Source organism: Oncorhynchus mykiss, chromosome 15 (genome assembly GCF_013265735.2).
Source record: "Oncorhynchus mykiss isolate Arlee chromosome 15, USDA_OmykA_1.1, whole genome shotgun sequence".
In the NCBI taxonomy this organism is placed as follows: Eukaryota; Metazoa; Chordata; class Actinopteri; order Salmoniformes; family Salmonidae; genus Oncorhynchus; species Oncorhynchus mykiss.
In genome coordinates, this window is record NC_048579.1 from 35,657,847 (window position 1) to 35,680,452 (window position 22,606).

The following is a 22,606-nucleotide window of genomic DNA, read 5'->3' on the forward strand; positions in this document are numbered from 1 at the left end:
TGGCTGTGCATAAGGTAAAAGCCGCTAGCAGTGGCTAACATTGACTAAATAGCTTGTAGCTAGTTAGCTGGTTAGCTTCTGGAGGTTCTTGAATGTGTTCTAAAAATTAAAAATAATAGCGATTCCGTATCACATTGGGTGAGGCAGGTTACCGGGAGGTATAATCGAATTAAAAATCGAAAAGAGATTGAAAATAAATATGGGTCCAGTGAGTGGTTGGGCTGGCTGGGGACGCGGCGATTCAGACAGTTAGCAGGCCTGTGCTAACAAGCTAACAGTTAGTAGGCCGGGGCTAAACAAGATAGCAGTTAGCAGGCCGGGGCTAAACAAGCTAGCAGTTAGTAGACCAGGGCAGGCGGCTCTGGCGGATCCGGACTGACGGGCGGCTCTGGCGGCTCCGGACTGACGGGCGGCTCTGGAGGGTCCGGACTGGAGGGAGACTCTGGAAGGAGAAGACGCAGAGACAGCCTGGTGCGTGGGGCTGCCACAGGGCAAACCAGGCTGGGGAGACCTACAGGAGGCCTGGTGCGCGGAGGAGGCACTGGATAAACCGGGCTATGGGGGGTAGCTTTTTGGACTCCTTTGTCTGCATGTTGAACGAGTGGATTACTGAAATCAAAACTGACTTTTTGGGATATAAAGAAGGATTTTATCTAACAAAATTACCATTAATGTTGTAGCTGGGACCCAGAGGAAGATCTTCAAAAGTAAGTGATTTATATAATCGCTATTTGTGATTTTATGAAGATTGTGTTGGTTGAAAAATATGTTGTTTTGGGGCGCCATCCTCAGACAATCGCATTGTATGCTTTCACCGTAAAGCCTATCGTAAATCGGACAACGCAGTTAGATTAACAAGAATGTAAGCTTTGAAATTATATAAGATACTTGTACTGTATGTTCAGAATGTTTAATATTACAATTATTTATTTGAATTGAACGGCCTCCAATTTCACCAGATGTTGTCGGCTGGTGTCCCGCTAGCAGGACTCCTATCCCTAAGAACATTCACATTCACAAATGCTGTTTACATTGATATACATACTGAATTAAGCAGTTAAGGGACCTCGTGGGCACCCTTACATTTTTCACTTTGTTTAAGGGAGAAATTCACCATAAAATGTTTTGTGCAGCTGAATTAAAGTAAAGGAAACGTTCATGTAAAAGCTAAGGGGGAAATTAACTTAAGGCGTTTTATGCAACCGGGCCTTTGCCAGCTCAACCAGACCTGACCCATCACAGCAGATTTCTAACAGACCTGGCCCATCACAGCAGAGCTCTACCAGACCTAACTTATCACAGCACAGCTCAACCAGACCCGGCCCATCACAGCACCACTCAACCAGACCTGACCCATCACAGCAGATTTCTACCAGACCCGGCCCACCTCAGCACAGCTCTACCAGATCTGGCTTATCACAGCGCAGCTAAAACAGACCCGGCCCATCACAGCACAACACAAGCAGACCCAGGCCCATCACAGCAGAGCTCTACCAGACCGGGCCTATCATAACTCAGCTGAAACAGTCCCGGCCTGCCTCAGCATAGCTTTACCAGACCTGGCACATCACAGCAGAGCTCTACCAGATCCGGCCCATCACAGCACAATTCTAGCAGACCAGGTCCACCTCATCTCAGCCCAGCTCTACACAGCACCGACCAGTACCCTAGGGTCTGGCAAAACGATGTTGAGGGTAGTACACCACATGATGAAGTCCACACCATGTATCATTCACATCATAAGCCTACATATGCTGAGAGTTTTGAGCCTCTCCAGCCACACTGCCCTCCACACCACCCTCCTCAATTCCTCCACAACCTCCCTCTCATGCTAGTTTTGGTTACCCTCCCTGCTCCCATCCCCACTCCTGCCTCCCATGGCAGCCACACCAAGACCTCCTGTGCACACCCAGAATGGAGCATTCTGGTCCCCTGCAGCAGCTCCGCTTCATCTGGGTGGACTGAGCTCTGCCAACACTGCTCTCCCAGTTCTCGCCCCACCCCCTACTTTTAGCGACTTGAGGGAGGTGTGTCAAATGCTCAGTCTGCTCTGCTCTCACATGGTTGACCAGGAGCCTTGGCAAAGTCTCAGCTCACTCGGCATATAGCTGCAGATGATGCTATGCCTGTTAGCTCTTATGGGAATGAGCTTAATAACCCTTGTGACTTTAAGTCTCATAGTGGGCTTGGGCTAATGAGCCTAAGTGTATTGTACTGAGGAGTGGCTTCCGTCTGGCCACTCTACCACAAAGGCCTGATTGGTGGAGTGCTGCAGAGATGGTTGTCCTTCTGGAAGGTTCACCCATCTCCACAGAGGAACTCTGGAGCTCTATCAGAGTGACCATTGGGTCCTTGGTCACATCCCTGACTAAGGTCCTTCTCCCCCAGTTTTGGCTGGGCGGCCAGCTCTAGGAAGAGTCTTGGTGGTTCCAAACTTCTTCCATTTAAGAATGATGGATGCCACTGTGTTCTTGGAGACCTTCAATGTTGCAGAACCTTTTTGGTACCCTTTGACAGATCTGTGCCTCAACACAATCCTGTCTCTGAGCTCTACCGACAATTCCTTCGACCTCATGGCTTGGTTTTTGCTCTGACATACACACTTCTGTTGGACCTCATATAGACAGGTGTGTGCCTTTCCAAATCATCAAGTCCAATCAATTGAATTTACCACAGGTGGACTCCAATCAAGTTGAGGAAACATCTCAAGGATCAAGAATGGAAACAGGATGCGCCTAACATCAAAGGGTCTAAATACTTATGTAAATAAGTTATGGTTTTGTGTTTTATACATTTGCAAACATTTCTAAAAACCTGTTTTTGAATTGCCATTATGGGGTGGTGTGTGTAGAATATTGAGGAACATTAATTTCATCCTTTTAGAATAACGCTGAGACATAACATAACACAGAATACTTTCCGAATGCACTGTGCTTTGGTTGGTGTCCATATTGATTGTGTTCCTGCTTACTAATATTTGGGCATCAGGATAGATGAAAAGCTGTCTTTTAAAAAGCATATAGAAGTGTTAGTTGAGAAGCTAAAAATGAGCTTCTCCTATAGAAAGAGGTGCTGCCTCTCTCCAAATAGTAGAAAGCAGATTATTCAGTCGACGTTCCTATCAGTCCTAGAATATGGTGACATCATCTACATGAAGTCAGCTGCCACGTCATTAAAGCCGCTAGATGCAGTTTATCATCGCGCTCTGCGCTTTATTACGGGCGACAATTTTAGTACTCATCAATGTCTCTCACAGAACGTTGGTTGGCCCTCTTTGATGTCATGTAGGTTAATACACTGCTATTGTTTTCATTTATAAAAACCCTTTTACAAAAAGTCCCACTGTACCTAACATCATTGCTAAGTTTTATACATACGAGTTACCACAAACGTGTCTCAGTGATGGCTAACTCTGGAAATTCCTTTGGTCTCTACTGAGTTAGGTAAATCAGCTTTTAGTTTTTTTGCACCTTATTTTTGGATCAATCTTCTAATGGTTCTTACATTTGATGATCTGCTGCGTCTAGGGCAATTCAGAAAGCTGATTGAGGACCTTATTACTGATAAATGTGTTTGTTTCTTTATGACTGTGCTTTTCTTTCTTTCTGTTTGCATTTTCTATTTATATTTTGATGTGTGTATTTTCTGTAATTTTTGTAATTCAGGGCTCATCTGTAAAATAGATTGGTCTCAGTATGACTGATAAAATAAAGGTAAAATAAAAAAAAATTGAATGAAAAAGATTGCCCAACTGTTATTTTCAGCAGTTGTGCATGTTTTGCACTGTTGTAATCATAGTGTTTTGTCTGACATTTCCATCTGAGCCCACACATTAAAAGTCAGGTTCAAAACAGAACAGTTAAGTGGCAGAATAAGTAGGAGGAACATCAAGTTTATTCACCTGGATGGATCTTTTGGATGAAACTTTTTCATGGGTGATTTGTTTTGGGAAGAAGGCTTTCAGAGTCAGGCACTATTCTGTCCAGGCATTACATGCGGTTTGCAGATGTTGTGCTTTCTTTAACAGCAAGTCGCACGTAGAGCCCTGGACCAGAGCTAGTGTTATCCTTGACCTGAAAGTACATTATAAACAACTCACAGTCGTCTTCCGCTCCAGTCCAAAATTATTTTACCTGGAATAGAGCAATGATACTGTATCCTCACCTAAAAGTTCAAATTCAAAATCAGAGTAGTTATGAACTCTGATTAACAACCTTACTCCACCATAATTAGCTTTTTAACTCTAGCCTGATGTAAAAGCAATTAAGAAACCATGTTTGTTATATGAGTCTATAGACAGAATGAGACTGGAAAGAGCCATGGTGAACCAACAGCAGAATTCATCACCTGAATCCAATTTTATCAACTTGCAGAATGTTCATAATTTGGCCAATTTGTCTGCTGTCATTTCTACTCCGCTTTGGCTGGGGGTGCAGACGGTACGTGTGTGTATTCGCGTGTGTGTCAATTGTTATTTTTTATCCGTCAGCCATCCCCTAGGATCCTGAAAATGGCAGCTTATTCTCTATATTGTGTACTACTTTTGACTACAGTAGGTCACCGTTGAAAAGTAGTGCACTACTTTTGACTAGGTCTCTGATCAAAAGTGGTGCACTATATAAGGAATAGGGTGCCATTTTGGACACAACCATAGCTTCCTCCTCCTCCTCCTCCTCCTCTGCCTCTGACAAACCCCCCAATCGCCTCACTTGTCACTTTAATTAGGTTTGATTCTCTGCTATTGAGTGCGTCCCAAATGGCACCCTATTCCCTATATAGTGAATTACTTTTGACCCGAGCTCTGTAGACCCTGGTGAAAAATAATGCACTATAAATGGAATAGGGCGCAAATTGGGAGACATCCATTGTATTTTCCTTTATTGCTCCCTGCACTGCTTCTGGATAGAAGAACTATAATGTTACACCATTACTCCATTCCCCAGAATTGTATGAAAGGCTTCAGGTCAAGCTGTCCAAGTATAAAAAACAAGTGTTATCCAAAGCATTGATCTCTTCCTTTTCTCCACTCAATGGCTTATAATAAGCAAACATGCTCTGTATATAAATACCAGCTCCCCCAAGTTCCTTTCTTTGCTGCAAAACAACAATTAGAGAGTGGTGTTATTCTGCTTAATTACTGACGAAGGGGGTTGTGAGTGGCTTGACTCGCCACAGATACAAGAACATATCTAAGAGATTGATAAACACCTTTTATTTTATCTGGCCATGTGTGGCCCGCTGAAAATATCTATTATCTAATGTGAACAGGAAGCTGCTGTGATTATTGAGTGGAAAAGAGCTCTGTGTGTGTGTGTGTGTGTGTGTGTGTGTGTGTGTGTGCGTGTGCGTGTGTGTGTCACAAGGGCACAACAGTGGGTTCTGCAGTCGCAGGGAGTGCATTGTGGACACCATGCGTGCAGATATGAAATAACAACATTAAAATCACAAACCTAGAATTGTTTTGACTTTATACCATACTTTTTGTTGTTTTTTGTGAAATTCACATTCTTTAGGGTGACCACATGTCCCAGATTGTGAGGGACAGTCCTGCATTTTGGCCATTTGTCCCGCAGACCAAACAATCATGTTCCGTGTTTTATCCAAAAATTCAAACACCACTAATTTAGATTTTTGGGGGATTTGTCCCATATTTCAAATATACACTACGGTTCAAAAGTTTGGGGTCACTTGGAAATGTCCTTGTTTTTGAAAGAAAAGCACATCTTTTGTCCATTAAAATAACATCAAATTGATCAGAAATACAGTGTAGACATTGTTAATGTTGTACATGACTATTGTAGCTGGAAACGGCAGATTTATTATGGAATATTTACATAGGCGTAGAAGGCTAGCAACCCGGAGTCGCCTCTTCACTGTTGACGTTGAGACTGATGTTTTGCGGGTACTATTTAATGAAGCTGCCAGTTGAGGACTTGTGAGGCGCGTGTTTCTCAAACTAGATACTCTAATGTACTTGTCCTCTTGCTCTGTTCTGTTGGGCCTCCCACTCCTCTTTCTGTTCTGGTTAGAGCCAGTTTGCACTGTTCTGTGAATGGAGTGGTACCCAGCGTTGTACGAGATCTTCAGTTTCTTGACCATTTCTCACATGGAATAGCCTTAATTTCTCAGAACAAGAATAGACTGACGAGTTTCAGAAGAAAGTTCTTTAGACTCAACAAGTCTAAAGAAGTCCAGTTTTATTGCTTCTTTAATCAGCACCAGAGTTTTCAGCTGTGGTAACATAATTGCAAAAGGGTTTTCTAATGATCAAATAGCCTTTACAAATTATAAACTTGGATTAGCTAACACAACGTGCCATTGGAACACAGGAGTGATGGTTGCTGATAATGTGCCTCTGTACACCTACAGTGGGGCAAAAAAGTATTTTGTCAGCCACCAATTGTGCAAGTTCTCACACTTAAAAAGATGAGAGAGGCCTGTAATTTTCATCATAGGTACACTTGACAGACAAAATGAGAAGGAAAAAAAATCCAGAAAATCACATTGTAGGATTTTTAATTTATTTATTTGCAAAGTATGGTAGAAAATAAGTATTTGGTCACCTACAAACAAGCAAGATTTCTGGCTCTCACAGACCTGTAACTTCTTCTTTAAGAGGCTCCTCTGCTCCTCTGTCCAGTTTGGGGTTTCACTGGTAAAACGTGAAGAACGCGGCCAACATTTTATATTCATGTAGGCTAGACTGTCCCAAAATCATCCTGTTGTCTTGCATTTGGGTATTTTAAATGGTCACCCTATATTCTAGACGTTAGTGTGATTTATTTTGCTCAGCTAAAACAAGTGGTATCTTCTGGTTACAGCCTCAATTAATTTTAGATCAAGAATTCTAAACTAAAATATTGCCTTGTATCTCAATGGCATGCATTGCCTCAAGCTTCACTCAGTGTCAAACTGAATGTATTTCATTTTCAAAGTAAGAATCACCACAATCATGACAAAAAATAGGTCCTCTGTGCACTTCAACTCCCTATGGTCACACAATCCATTCTTTGCTCTTTCCAAAAGGTGTGTGTGTGTCTATTACTGAGGGTGATTGCTACTGGGAGCTGAACAAAAGACGAATTTCCTTCACAGGATGGACAAACAAATTACTATTCAATTCTACATCACTCAACCATAACAAGAGCAATGAAGTAACCGACCGAACAGAAGTGCTCTGACCACTACTCCTCTCCACTAATCTGATTCCCATCCCAGCACTCAATAATGTGTGAGTGTTTCCCATCCCAGCTCTCTATAATGACTTCCCTTACGGACAAACCACATGATTTCAAGTGAAATACTTTTTGATATTTATATTTTTTTCACATGTGGTTCTGGAACACGTCACATGTGATTATATTTCACATTTGGATTTTCACATGTGATCAAATAACCTTTCACATGTGTAATCATGTGTTTTTGGAACACTTTCATGAGATTTCACAGATTGTCCCCCATAAAAATGTTTTTATTAGGATGTCTCTGGAACATCACACAGTCACAGTGTTTCAACTTACATATTTGACATACATGATTGCATATTTATTGATACAGTAATTCAACATGTCCTAATCGGGGATTTGAACTCACAAACTCTTTATTCACAGCACTCGGAACTTCCTGCTACACCACCATGTGTGTCACCAACTCATTTCACTTGGAGTCCTTCAAAGTACATTTCAGCTTTGTTAAAAAATACACTCAAGAAAAACTATTATATGTATCATAGTGATTCAGGAGTAACATTAAAACAGAATAATATGTCCCACCAACATTAGCCAACTATGCAGAAAACCCTAAAATTGCTCAAATAAGTAAATTAAATCAATGATGAGAGAAAAGTCTGATTAACTGATAACTAAAATAGCAGTGCCGAGCTGTATTATAGATAATGAATCTGTAGGGGACTTCTGTGGAATGCTACAGACTTTGTGGCGCAGCAGGAAGATCATCATACCCAAAATCCAGAGGATGTAAAGTCAAATCCCAGTTGAGGTCATGCTGAAAAGTAAGTACTAAGTGATCACGTCATATGTAATCATATTGATTAAAGATGTTAACACTATTTTAGTTGAACAGTGTACTGCTTACCCTAAACCCCCCCCCCCCCCCCCCCCCCATACCATTTTTATTACTTCCCTTACAAAAGTAACAAATGAAATGTGCAGTTTCAAGTGAAAAAAATAAATAATTTCACATGTATTGTTCTTTATTTAACTAGGCAAGTCAGTTAAGAACAAATTCTAATTTACAATGACGGCCTAACAGTTAACTTACTTGTTCAGGGGCAGAACGACAGATTTTTACTTTGTCAGCTTGGGGATTCTATCTAGCACCCTATTGGTTACTGGCCCAACGCTCTAACCACTAGGCTACCTGCCATGATGTGATGTGTTATATTTTGAGTTCACATGTAAACACAACCTTTTCACATGTGAGAAGAATAACATGTCCTCACTTCACATGTGAAATGTGAACATATAACTCATTGCATTTTCACATGTGAAAACATTTACATGTGAAAATCTAACTGTGTCATGTGGAATTGCATTTTCACATGTGAAAAACATTCACGTGAAAATCGAATTTACACTTTCCCATGTGAAAATCTAACCCTCACGTGATAATGCAAAATAGAAAAATGATAACACAAAGTAAACATACAAAAATAATAACACAAGGAATAAATACACAATGAGTAACAATAAACTGGCTATATACATAGGGTACCAATACTGATCGATGTCCAGGAACTCTGGGGGCGGTATTTGTTATATAAATATTCATACACATAGCTCATATAAACAAAGACATTCCGTAGTAAGAACACATACACCCAGCCATAAGACTGACCCCCTCTTCCTTATATAAACACACATCTCATCTCCCTCTAACTGGCCTGTCCCAAGAGCAAAGAACTTTTGCTGTGCACCAATGGGGCCCGCTCTGGCTAGAGCAAGGCCCGCCTCCAACCCTCCGACCAGTCAAGAAGACCGAAACGACAAGACTCCACCTACTTTATTCTATGTATAAAAATGTATGTAACCATTGTATAGGCCTCTTTTTCACCTGGCTCCTTGCCGAGTTATGTGAACTAGGTCCGTGCACGTAAAACTGCGGGACACGATATCTCTGACTCATTAAAACTGTCTTTTGTTACAACTGAAATCCACTCTGTCCAGCGTCCGTGATTTGGCCTCAACTCTCCAGTATTTGAACACTAACAAAATTGGTAGCAGAGTTTGGTTGTTCTTGAATTCGATCTATTATAAGTTAGTGTGAGAGGACGAGACTGATCACGGCTAAAAAATCAGACGGAAGAGTGACTTCCCCAGCCATTCATCTTGCCTCAGGAAATCTGATCGGAGCGCTCTATATAAAGGTGAGCAGAGCCCGTTATATCGAAATCTGCATATTGTATTATAGCCTAAACCAAATTTTGATCAGAAAGTACTGGGCGTGAGTATGAATCGGTGCCCAAATTTTTACATAAGAACCTAAGACATTGATCGGGGAGATCTTGTTTTGCTCGTTTTTATTTTTTATTTGTATTTTTATTTTTTATCAATTGGCCTATTATTAGAAGTGTAGTATGCATGTAAAAGTTCCTATTAAATAAGTGCTTACTGTTTAATTGGTTGTGTTTAGAAGTGTAGTATGCACGTAAAAGTTCCTATTGAATAAGTTCTAAACTGTTTAATTGGTTGTGTTTAGAGATTTAGTTAATTAATAGATCGACTGAATCTGCATGTAAAAGATCCTATTGAATGAGTTGTAAACTGTTTAATTGGTTATGTTAGAGGTGTAGTCGAATAGATATAGGATATGTAAGTTTGGCCTTCCACAAGACAGAGATCGGGAATGATGTGGCTATTGCACATCAAACAATAAACATAATATGAACCAGAGTTGACATTCCATGATTTGGAGATGGGGGAAATTAAATTGACAGAAACGTTTGTCGCGGAGTAGGTTGGGATACGTAACTGGGCTATTAGGCACACAAAGCCACCTTAGTATCGAATGGCCGTGCAATTTTGATTGACATCAGCCGGGCTGGAATACTGATTTTCGTTTTTTTCATTCCTGTTGATATTGCCTAAAGTTTAAAATTATTCTGACAATTGCTATAGAATCGCTCGAATTTACTGATATAAGTTCATAAAGGAATTTACTGAATTGTTTACAGAAAGTATTTAAATAATTCACTGAACAACTCTTAGTTGTCTAGAAATTCTATCTATATTTCCTAAAGAGCTAGAATTACTCTGAAGATTGTTATAGAACCGCATATATTCACTGATATATTGTTCCAAAAGGAAATCGCAGAATCATTTATAGAAAATACCTAAACGAATCGCTGAACAAATTCAAATAAAATACGGGAGAAACAGACACGTGGCGGGCGTCACATACTGATAACCCCCTTTGTCTCGACCAGGGACAGGCTAAGCATACAACGATAGAAATAAACACCACATAGTAAGGATTGAATATACCTAAATAACGCATTATACACATTATCAGACGAACTAGATAAAATGTCTGCAGCTACCACGCCCAAACTAAAATTCAATGATTATTTAGATCAGAGTATGATTGATAGAGCGGGAGGTAAAAAACAGTATGGGAAAGTGGAGAAAGTGTGGAAAGGATTACGGATAAGATGGACACAAGCAGGTTATTTTAGCGGAGGACCACCTACAGGGGGGAAACTCCAAGATATGCAGACAGAATTAGAGGACGCAGTAGAGCATGCAAAAGCGAGTGAGGCGGAGAGAAACAACATACACAGGTTCAAAAAAGTGGGTACAAGAGAGAGAGAGAGAGCAGAGGGGGAGCTCAAGATAGGTACATGGGCCATACAGGAGAGTAGGAGGGTGCTGCCCAAAAACACACCAGACATGATGGGCGTGGCTATTGTGGCGTCGGGGGATGTTAAAGCTCCGCCTGAGAACTTGCCCACGGCTCCCCCTGTGGCCGTTTCTCCCTCACTATATCCACAATTGACAATGGAGGCAGTTCAGCCCCAGCCATACTCAAAGGGACAAAATCACCGGAGCCCGTCACACAACCCATTCCTGCCCAGGGCACCTCCCACAATACAGGCTCCAGTTCTGAGAATAGACCAAGGGGAGTTAAAAGGAGAAATTACCCTGGGGATAACGGCTGGCCATATGGTATGTGAACAGTTCGAAACTGGGATTCCAGGAGCAGGAGACCTCCCCCAGGAACGGAGGCCGCAATGCTCCTCTGTGAACTCTCTCACCTCTGAAACCAGAGGACACTTACAAACAAGATTAGATTCAAACCACTTCTATCAGACGGATAGGGAGGACTGTCATCAGAACATGGATATCGAAAACGAAGAAGAAATTGACATGGTGCTCACCCCAGCTCCGATGGGAGCTCCAAACGTGACTAAGATGCAGGAGCTGCTGAAATCATCAATAGCTCGAGCTAAGGAACTCAGGGAGCTAATAGCTAACCAAGATAACAACAGAGAGGGATCCTACCGTGTGGAAGGCATAATGAGAGGAACAGTAACCAAAGTTACCGAATCAATGGGGTCCGAAACACTCCGTCGGTCCTCCAGAATTGCTGATAGAAGAGAGCGAGAGCAGGAGATGGCAGGACAGTACCCCCTGCGACCGACACCAGGTGATGCACACACTGTGGAGTACCAGCCCTGGAAAATGACTGATTTAACAACACTGATGGGACAGATGCCTAGCCTACATGGAGGAGCTTCAGCGTGGCTACTTCAACTGCAGACACTTACGTCAGGCCTGCAACTCTGCCTAGGAGACATGAAAGCACTTCTAGCAAGAGCCACCGACCACGGAACCATGGAGGCCCTCATGACAGCAGCTGACCTTGGATGGCGGGCCCCAACACTGCCCATAGACCACTTCCGTACCAGATTATGGGAAGTTCTACGGAGAGCATACCCTACAGAAAGAAACCATGCCACCTTATCCTCCTTTACAATCAACCCAGGTGAGCAACCTGCAGCATACCTGGACAGGGCTAAGACCACATGGAGATCGGTCCACGAAGAACCATTCGATCACACTGATACCACACTCAGCATGTGGAAGGAAATGGTGGTCAACGGGTGTCCCGGAGATGTTAAAACCAAACTCAGAGGAACGGTAGGGTTGTTTGCACTTCCTCTGACCCAATTCAACACTCATGTGCACCACCATGTGACCCAGCACAACAAGGAAAGAGGGGGTGCTGAGAGCCAGGTGCAGTCCCTCCAGGTACAACTCCTGAAACTCCAATTGAAGGAAGCACAACAAGGAGAAAAACCTAAGAAACAGATGGTGGCGGAAGAAACGAAGGAGACGGGCACCAAAACAGACATCTCTCAAATAGTGGCCCAGACTATCTCCCAGATGATTCAACAGCAGGCCGGTCCTCAACCAGCCAACCCGGGGCCTTGGTATCCCCCGCAACCACAATTTGCATACCAGCCGCAATGGATACCAGGCCATCCAAAAAGAGGGGTTTGTTTCAACTGTAGAACTCCAGGGCACTACTCACGAGAGTGTCCATACCCACTCACACCACAACAACGCCAGTGGAACTCTACGAGAGGTCCATATGGGAAGGAAAGGGGTGGAAATAGACCTCAACAGTACGAACATCAGCAACCAGGACCCACACCCATGCATCAGCAACCCGCATACAACCAACCGCAGTTCCAGGGAATGACTGGGAGCACCATCCCCTGGTCATAAAAATGCCCACCACCCACGGCAGAAGAAGGAAACAGCAACTCTCAGACGGTTCACATGTCACCCTTCAATCAGCCATCAACCCTCAACCAGCATCGGCCAAATTAGCTGAAATCATCGGATTGACGCAGGTCCTCATCAGAGGAAAAGGAAAGACTGAATATCTATACAGACTCAGCCCATGCCCATGAAGCAGGCCACACTGATGGACCCAGAACTTTTATGAGAAACACATGGCCCCACACACGAAGGCAAACTAAAGACCCTCCAAAAAGGCCTCGCACATCTGGTGGCACCCTCACATAAAAAATATGACTGACTTATTTTATGACGATGATTTATTTTGTGACGAATGCAATGGTTGTGACAGACACAACCCAAAGACACCATATCAAACACCAATGGGCTCATACGTAATACCTAATGCATGTTTTCAGGATATTAGTATAGACTACACCGACATGGGCCCCGAAAATGTATCTAAAGGCAAACTCTATCTCCTAGTCATAGTAGATAGGTTCTCCAAATGGGTAGAGGCAATACTAACAAAAGGGGAGGATGCTAGGTCAGTCTTTGAGTGGCTACAAACCAAACCAAACTAATACCCAGGTATGGCATCCCAAGACAAATCAAATTTGACAAATGGCTTACATTTAACTAACACCTGAGACAGGTGGAAGAAAGATTTGGCATAACCCACAGTTTTGGATCTGTGTACAGGCCCCAATCCCAAAATCTGGTGGAACGTCAAACCAAAAGCAAAAGCTAAGATAGCTAAAGTATGTGCCTCATGGGATAATGACTGGTAGAGTCATGCATGGTCCACCAAGGGAGGGAGGTCATATGCCCGCCCTTGATGTACAACAAATTGTAATGTCTAATTATGTGAAAAAACTGACGGTTCTCTCTGCAGCACTCTCTACCCAGGTTCACAAGGTCCAGGAGGGGGAGCTGCCGGGGGACACGCCACTACTGAAGGTAAAGGTTGGTGACGGGGTGAGGGTTACAGTCCACAAGAGAAAGTGGCTGGAACCCAGGTGGACTGGACCGTACGAAGTGAAGGAGGTTACTTCACACTCAGTCCAGGTCAAAGGTAAATCAGGCACACCTTGGCACCGCCTTACACATTGCACCCCAGCCCCAATTCCTTCTAGAACACTGACTGAAGTCAGAGCTGATTTGAGCGGCCTAAATTCGATTCCAAATGTAGACACTCCTTCCTCAGGTGATGCGGCATCAAACTCCGCCTCCCCTGAGAAGGGAACCTCGCCCAGTTAGAGGGAAATTTCTCCCTCTCTGGGTGAGGCTGGGGATATCTGGTCCCTTATTTGTGATATTCATACTGATATTTGGAGTAACCCTAGGACTTTCACATGGTTAATTGAACAACTACTTCACCCTGCCACATCACATACACCAACCCCTACACATGTCCCTAACTCCTTTCCTGATATCACTCCCTCCAATCACTCCCGTCCCAAACGTAGCACTACACCTACAGACCCACCATGCAAACCAGACAAGGTTAGGAGCACCACCTTATGTATACCCACGATTGCAACCGCCACCTTTCTGCTATAGTTTTCACGTCTAATAGACGTGAAGAGGGGGATTTGTTATATAAATATTCATACACATAGCTCATATAAACAAAGACATTCCGTAGTAAGAACACATACACCCAGCCATAAGACTGACCCCCTCTTCCTTATATAAACACACATCTCATCTCCCTCTAACTGGCCTGTCCCAAGAGCAAAGAACTTTTGCTGTGCACCAATGGGGCCCGCTCTGGCTAGAGCAAGGCCCGCCTCCAACCCTCCGACCAGTCAAGAAGACCGAAACGACAAGACTCCACCTACTTTATTCTATGTATAAAAATGTATGTAACCATTGTATAGGCCTCTTTTTCACCTGGCTCCTTGCCGAGTTATGTGAACTAGGTCCGTGCACGTAAAACTGCGGGACAAGATATCTCTGACTCATTAAAACTGTCTTTTGTTACAACTGAAATCCACTCTGTCCAGCGTCCGTGATTTGGTCTCAACTCTCCAGTATTTGAACACTAACATATTTCACTATTGGATAAAAAACGTTCTCGTTTTAAGTGCGATATTTTGTCACGAAAAGATGCTTGACTATGCATATGTAACAGATGTGAAACGGCTAGCTTAGTTAGCGTGGGCGCTAAATAGCGTTTCAATCAGTGACGTCACTTGCTCTGAGACCTTGAAGTAGTAGTTCCCCTTGCTCTGCAAGAGCCGCGGCTTTTGTGGAGCGATGGGTAACGATGCTTCGAGGGTGACTGTTGATGTGTGCAGAAGGTCCCTAGTTCGCGCCCGGGTATGGGCGAGGGGACGGGGTAAATTTGTACTGTTACATTGATGCTGTTGACCCGGATTACTGGTTGCTGCGGAAAAAAAAAAGGAGGAAGGTCAAAAGGGGGGTGAGTGTAACAGATGTGAAACGGCTAGCTTAGTTAGCGTGGGCGCTAAATAGCGTTTCAATCAGTGACGTCACTTGCTCTGAGACCTTGAAGTAGTAGTTCCCCTTGCTCTGCAAGAGCCGCGGCTTTTGTGGAGCGATGGGTAACGATGCTTCGAGGGTGACTGTTGATGTGTGCAGAAGGTCCCTAGTTCGCGCCCGGGTATGGGCGAGGGGACGGGGTACATTTGTACTGTTACACATATAATTGACAGCTTTGGAAAGAAAACACTCTGACGTTTCCAAAACTGCAAATATATTGTCTGTGAGTGCTACAGAACTGATGCTACAGGCGAAACCAAGATGAAATTTCAAACAGGAAGTACCCCAGATTTTGAAGGCGCTGTGTTCCAATGATTCCTTATATGGCTGTGAATGGGCCACGAATGAGCTTAGACTTTCTGTCGTTTCCCCAAGATGTCTGCAGCATTGTGACGTATTTGTAGGCATATCATTGGAAGATTGACCATAAGACACTACATCTACCAGGTGTCCTCAGTCCTTGGTGTCCTCCGTCGCAATTATTGCGTAATCTCCAGCTGCAGTATTTTTCCTTTTGTTTCTGAGGAGAAACCCAACTGCCACGAATGATTTATCATCGAATAGATATGTGAAAAACACCTTGAGGATTGATTCTAAACAATGTTTTCCATGTTTCTGTCAATATTATGGAGTTAATTTGGAAAAAACGTTTGGCATTATAGAGACTGCATTTTCTGATTTTTTTCTTAGCCAAACGTATGAACAAAACGGAGCGATTTCTCCTACACAAATAATCTTTTTGGAAAAAATTAACATTTGCTATCTAACTGAGAGTCTCCTCATTGAAAACATCCGAAGTTCTTCAAAGGTAAATTATTTTATTTGAATGCTTTTCTTGTTTTTGTGAAAATGTTGCCTGCTGAATGCTAGGCTTAATCCTATGCTAGGCTATCAATACTCTTACCCAAATGCTTGTGTAGCTATGGTTGAAAAGCATATTTTGAAAATCTGAGATGACAGTGTTGTTAACAAAAGGCTAAGCTTGTGAGTGAATATATTTATTTTATTTAATTTGCAATTTTCATGAATAGTTAACGTTGCGTTATGGTATTGAGCTTGAGGCTATGATTACGCTCCCGGATACGGGATTGCAAGTCGCAAGAATTATTAATCAATGTTCCCTCGTTTTTTGGTGCACTAAGCAAATTTTGTGCAACTTCCGGCACGCGTTCACAGTGAATGTTTTTATATTATGAAGGGCTTGGCGAGCTAATTGAGGTAAATATGTACATAAAAGGTAAAGTGACTAGGCAGTCAGGTAGACAAAATAGCAACAGCATATGTGATGAGTCAAAAGAGTTAGTGCAATGCAGGTAATCAATCATTTCATTAGCTATTTAGCAGTCTTGTTTAGCAGGCTTATAGCTTGGGGGTAGTAGCTGTTCAGGGTCCTGTTTTTTCCAGACTTGGTGCACTGGTACCGCTTGCCGTGCGATAGCAGAGAGAACAGTCTATGGCTTGGCTGACTGGAGTCTTTGACAATATTATGTCCCTTCCTCTGACACTGCCTGGTATAGAGTTCCTGACTGGGCAGTACTAATCACACTCCGTAGTGCCTTGCGGTCGGGTGCCTTGCAGTTACCGTACCAAGCAGTGATGCAGCCGGTCAAGATACATTCAATGGTGCAGCTGTATAATCTTTTCAGCCTCCTGAGGAGGAAAAGGCACTGTCATGCCCTCTTCACAACTGTGTGATTGTGTGTGGACCATGTTAATTCCTTAGTGATGTGGACACCGAGGAACTTGAAGCTCTCGACTCACTCCACTACAGCCCCATTGATGTGGATGGGGGCATGCTCGCCCCTCCTTTTCCTGTAGTCCATGATCAGCTCCTTTGTCTTGCTGACCTGGCACCACAATGCCAGGTCTCTGACCTCCTCCCCATAGGCTGCCTCATCGTTGTTGGGGATCAGTCCTATCACCATAGTATCATCAGCAAACTTGATGATGGTGTTGGTTCATGCACGGCCATGCAGTCGTGGGTGAACAGGGAGTACAAGAGGGAACTAAGCACACACCCCTGAGGGGCCCCCGAGTTGATGGTCACGGTGGCGGATGTGTTTTTGCCAGTGGTGGAAAAAGTACTCAATTGTCATACTTTAGTATAGTACAGATACCTTAATAGAAAATGACTCAAGTAAAAGTGAAAGTCACCCAGTAAAATTCTACTTAAGTAAAAGTCAAAAAGTATTTGGTTTTAAAGTCAATACTTTTCAGAGCCACCTTTTGCAGCAATTACAGCTGCAAGTCTCTTGGGGTATGTCTCTATAAACTTGGCACATGTAGCTCCTGGGATTTCTGTACATTCTTCAAGGCAAAACTGCTTCGGGTCCTTCAAGTTGGATAGGTTCTGCTGGTGTACAGCAATCTTTAAATCATACCACAGATTCTCAATTGGATTGAGGTCTGGGCTTTTACTAGGCCATTCCAATACATTTAAATATTTCCCCTTAAACCACTTGAGTGTTGTTTTAGCAGTATCTTTAGGGTAATTGTCCTGCTGGAAGGTGAACCTCCGTCCCAGTCTCAATTCTCTGGAAGACTGAATCAGGTTTCCCTTAGGCATTTTCCTGCATTTAGTGACATCCATCATTCCTTCAATTCTGACCAGTTTCCCAGTCCCTGACGATGAAAAGCATCCCCACAGCATGATGCTGCCACCACCATGCTTCACTGTGGGATGGTATTCTTGAGGTGATGACAAGTGTTGGGTTTGTGCCAGACATAGTGTTTTCCTTGATGGCAAAAATCTCAATTTTAGTTTCATCTGACCAGAGTAGCTTCTTCCATATGTTTGGGCAGTTTCCAACATGCCTTTTGGTGAACAGCAAACGTGTTTGCTTAGTTTTTTCTTTAACTTCTTATGGGCCAACATCCAGTGAAATTGCAGAGCGCGAAACGACAGTATTATAATTATTTAACTTTCATACAATCACAAGTGTAATACATCAAAATAAAGCTTAACCTCTCTGATCTCCCAAACCCGGATCCGGTATCGTGACTACAGCCTCAAGCTCATTACCATAACGCAACATTAACGATTCATGAAAATCGCAAATGAAATTAAATAAATATGCCATCTCTCAAGCTTAGCCTTTTGTAAACAACACAGTCATCTCAGATTTTCAAAATATGCTTCTCAACCATAGGAAAACAATAATTTGTGTAAAAGTAGCTAGCTAGCGTAGCATTTAGCGTTAGCATTAGCGTTAGCATCCAGCACGCAACATTTCAACAAAAACATAAAAGCCTTCAAATAAAATCATTTACCTTTGAAGAACTTCTGATGTTTTCAATGAGGATACTCTCAGTTAGATAGCAGATGCTCAGTTTTTCCAAAAAGATTATTTGTGTATTAGAAATAGCTCCGTTTTATACATACACATTTGGCTACCAAAAAAAACCGAAAATTCAGTCCTCAAAACGCGAACTTTTTTCCAAATTAACTCCATAATATCGACTGAAAACATGGCAAACGTTGTTTAGAATCAATCCTCAAGGTGTTTTTCACATATCTCTTCATTGATATATCGTTCTTGGACGCATGGTTTCTCCCCTCAATCCAATGGAAAAGTACAAGCAGCTGGCAATTGCGCACCGAATTCCACGCAGGACACCAGGCGGACACTTGGAAAATGTAGTCTCTTATGGTCAATCTTCCAATGATATGCCTACAAATACGTCACAATGCTGCTAACACATTGGGGGAACGACAGAAAGTGTAGGCTCATTCGTTGCGCAATCACAGCCATATAAGGAGACAATGGAAAACAGAAATTCTGCTCATTTCCTGGTTGACGCATCATCTTGGTTTCGCCTGTAGAATGAGTTCTGGGGCACTTACAGACAATATCTTTGCAGATTCTGAAACTTCAGAGTGTTTTCTTTCAAAAACTGTCAAGAATATGCATAGTCGAGCATCTTTTCGTGACAAAATATCGCGCTTAAAACGGGAACGTTTTTTATCCAAAAATGAAATAGCGCCCCTAGAGATCAAAGAGGTTAACTTCTTGTTAATCCAGCCGCTATGTCAGATTTCAAAAAGGCTTTGCGGCGAAAGCAAACCATGTGATTATCTGAGGACAGCGGCCCGCATACAAACAGATGAAAAACATATTTCAACCAGGCAGGTGCGACACGAAAGTCAGAAATAGCGATATAAAAAATGCCTTACCTTTGATGATCTTCTTCTGTTGGCACTCCAAAAGGTCCCAGTTACATCACAAATGGTCTTTTTGTTCGATAATGTACTTCTTTATGTCCATAAAAACTCAGTTTAGCTGGCGCGCTTCAGTCAATACTCCACCCAGTTTCCCTCCATCAGAATGCATACAAAATGAATGCCAAACGTTACTAATACATTTTTCCAATCAAGTCAAACAACATTTATAATCAAACATTAGGTACTCTAATACGTGAATAAACTATAACATTTAAGACGGAGAATCGTTATTGTCTTTACCGGAGAAAAATACCAAATAACTCTTACTTGCGCTTGGAAACACTACACCTAGAACAACTACCATTCCTGGCTCATTTTTCCAAAATCCAGCCTAAAACTCTTTCTAAAGACTGAGCCCTAGGAACTGCAATCTGGGAGAAAATGGCCTTATAATAAAAGTGATAGCCATTGAAAATAGGGGTAGGCCAATTCTTTTTTGGGGAGGGTGGTTTGTCCTCTGGGTTTCGCCATATCAGTTCTGTTATACTCACAGACATAATTTTCTATCCAAATCTACCAATTATATGCATATCATAGCTTCTGGGCCTGAGTAGCAGGCAGTTTACTTTGGGCACGCTTTTCATCTGGACGTCAAAATACTGCCCCTACCCAAGAGAGGTTAAGGAATGGCTTTTTTCTGGCCACTCTGCCGTAAAGCCCAGCTCTGTGGAGGGTACGGCCTAAAGTGGTCCTATGGACAGATGCTCCAATCTCACTGTGGAGCTTTGTAGCTCCTTCAGGGTTATCTTTGGTCTCTTTGTTGCCTCTCTGATTAATGCCCTCCTTGCCTTGTCAGTGAGTTATGGTGGGTGGCCCTCTCTTGGCAGGTTTGTTGTGGTGCCATATTCTTTCCATTTTTTAATAATGGATTTAATGGTGCTCCGTGGGATGTTAAAAGTTTCTGATATTTTTGTATTACCCAATCCTGACCTGTACTTCACCACAACTTTGTCCATGACCTGTTTGGAGAGCTCCTTGGTCTTCATGGTGCCGCTTGCTTGGTGGTGCCCCTTGCTTAGTGGTGTTGCTGCCTCTGGGGCCTTTCAGAACAGGTTTATATATACTGAGATCATGTGACAGATTATGTGACACTTAGATTGCACACATGTTGACTTTATTTAACTAATTATGTGACTTCTGAAGGTAGTTGGTTGCACCAGATCATATTTAGGGGCTTAATAGCAAAGGGAGTGAATACATATGCACATACCACTTTTCTATTTTTTGTCATTTCACTTCACCAATTTTGAATGATTTGTGTATGTCCAGTACATGAAATCCAAATAAAAATCAATTTAAATTACAGGTTGTAATGCAACAAAATAGGAAAAACGCCAAGGGGGATGATACATTTGCAAGGCACTCTAGACTAGCTAAAGTAAACATACCATTGCAAGAATGAATATATGAGTAGCATAATTATCTGTGGGCCTACATGAAATATCTACTATCAAACAACAACCTTAGCAATGTGCACCATGCCAACCAGCTGTAGCACTGAACGTTATTACGATAACCACCAAAGCAATGCTATTGACTGTGGGTTGAATGCCGACATAGCGAACTATATAAGGCATGGGACTCACAGATGAAATCATCCCTCATCCAAAATCTTCTTCACATTTAATCTTATATAGCAGGAAGCAGGAATCAACAGGACCAACGCCCCATGATCTTCAGTGTGGATGCAGGGACCAATAGAGATGCCGTTGAAGCAGCACTGATTGGTGTATAGCTCAGGAGATAGCCCACAGCGTTGGCAGAGGATGATGAATAATGGCTTGCCCCGCATGGCCAGTTGTTCCCATTGCAGATAGCATAACATGGAAGACAGGACAGAAAGTAGTGTTTTTTGACAAATGACAACTGGAGTACCTTTACCCTTCCTATCAGTTCAAGAATGCTTTATTTTTGGCACCTGACTGATGTGGAAGAGTGGATGTGCATCCTCTCCTTGTGCACCTGCGCGAGAGAAATGTGAGAAAATCCCTTTCAGTGAATCCATTCACACATTCTGAACACCAGTCACCTGTCTGCTCACTTACTCTTCTTCTCATAACTGCAAAAACCTCAAGTCTGTTTGAAATACATGTCTCCTCTTCATGAATTTACTCACTTTATATTATTTTTAGCATTTTAGTAATGGGTTGCGGGACCAGCAAAGTCCTACCAGAGCCCTTGAAAATTGGTTTTGTGAGCTTCGTAAAGTCAGTAGTTGGCTACAGTCACCAAAGAAAATAGTTTCATTATGAGCCACAGAAGTGTAAAGGTAAGCAGAAAGCTCTTTGTAGCATCAGAGTTAACAGTGCACCTTCACGCATTCAACAGCCGATGGGCCAGGGTGGGCAGCAGAAGCACAACAAAGTGGCTATGTACAGGGCGAGGTTTGGTGGAAGTGGAGATGGCAAAGCCAGAGGTGGAGATAGTGGGGTTGGAGGAGGCAGTGGAAGGGGCGGAGGTCTGTGTGGAGGTCTGGGTGGTGAGGTAGGAAGTGTGGATAGTGAGGGTGGAGGTGATGGAGGGGATGGAAAGGGCAGTAGAAGGGATGGAGGGGGCAGTGGAAGCAATGGAAGGGATGGAAGAGGGGATGGAGGAGGTGGCGGTAGAAGAGACTGGTCAATGAGGACCACATATGAGACCCCAGCATACATGGCCCCAGAGGTGGTCCTGAGGAGACCCTACTCCTGCCAGGTGGACATGTGGGTCCTGGCGGTCATTGCTTACATCATCCTCAGTGGTTCCATGCCCTTCGAAGATGACAGCAGGCCCAGACTCAAGGGGAGGTACAGCTTCCATGGAGAGGTGAGGGAAGTCCTTCCACATCCACAGCATGCCATGCATATAAACACTTTCTGTAACTCTGATTTCACTCACTGTCTTTCATTCACTGTCTTTCACTGTCACACACAGTTTTTTTTAGGGCAGCAGGTAGCCTAGTGGTTAGAGCATTGGGCAAGTAGCCAAAAGGTCGCTGTTTCAAATATCCGAACCAACAAGGTGAAGAATCTGTCGATGTGCCCTTGAGCAAGGCATTTAACCCTAATTTGCTCTACTACGACTGACCCTGTAAAACAACACATTTCACTGCACCTATCTGGTGTATATGACAATA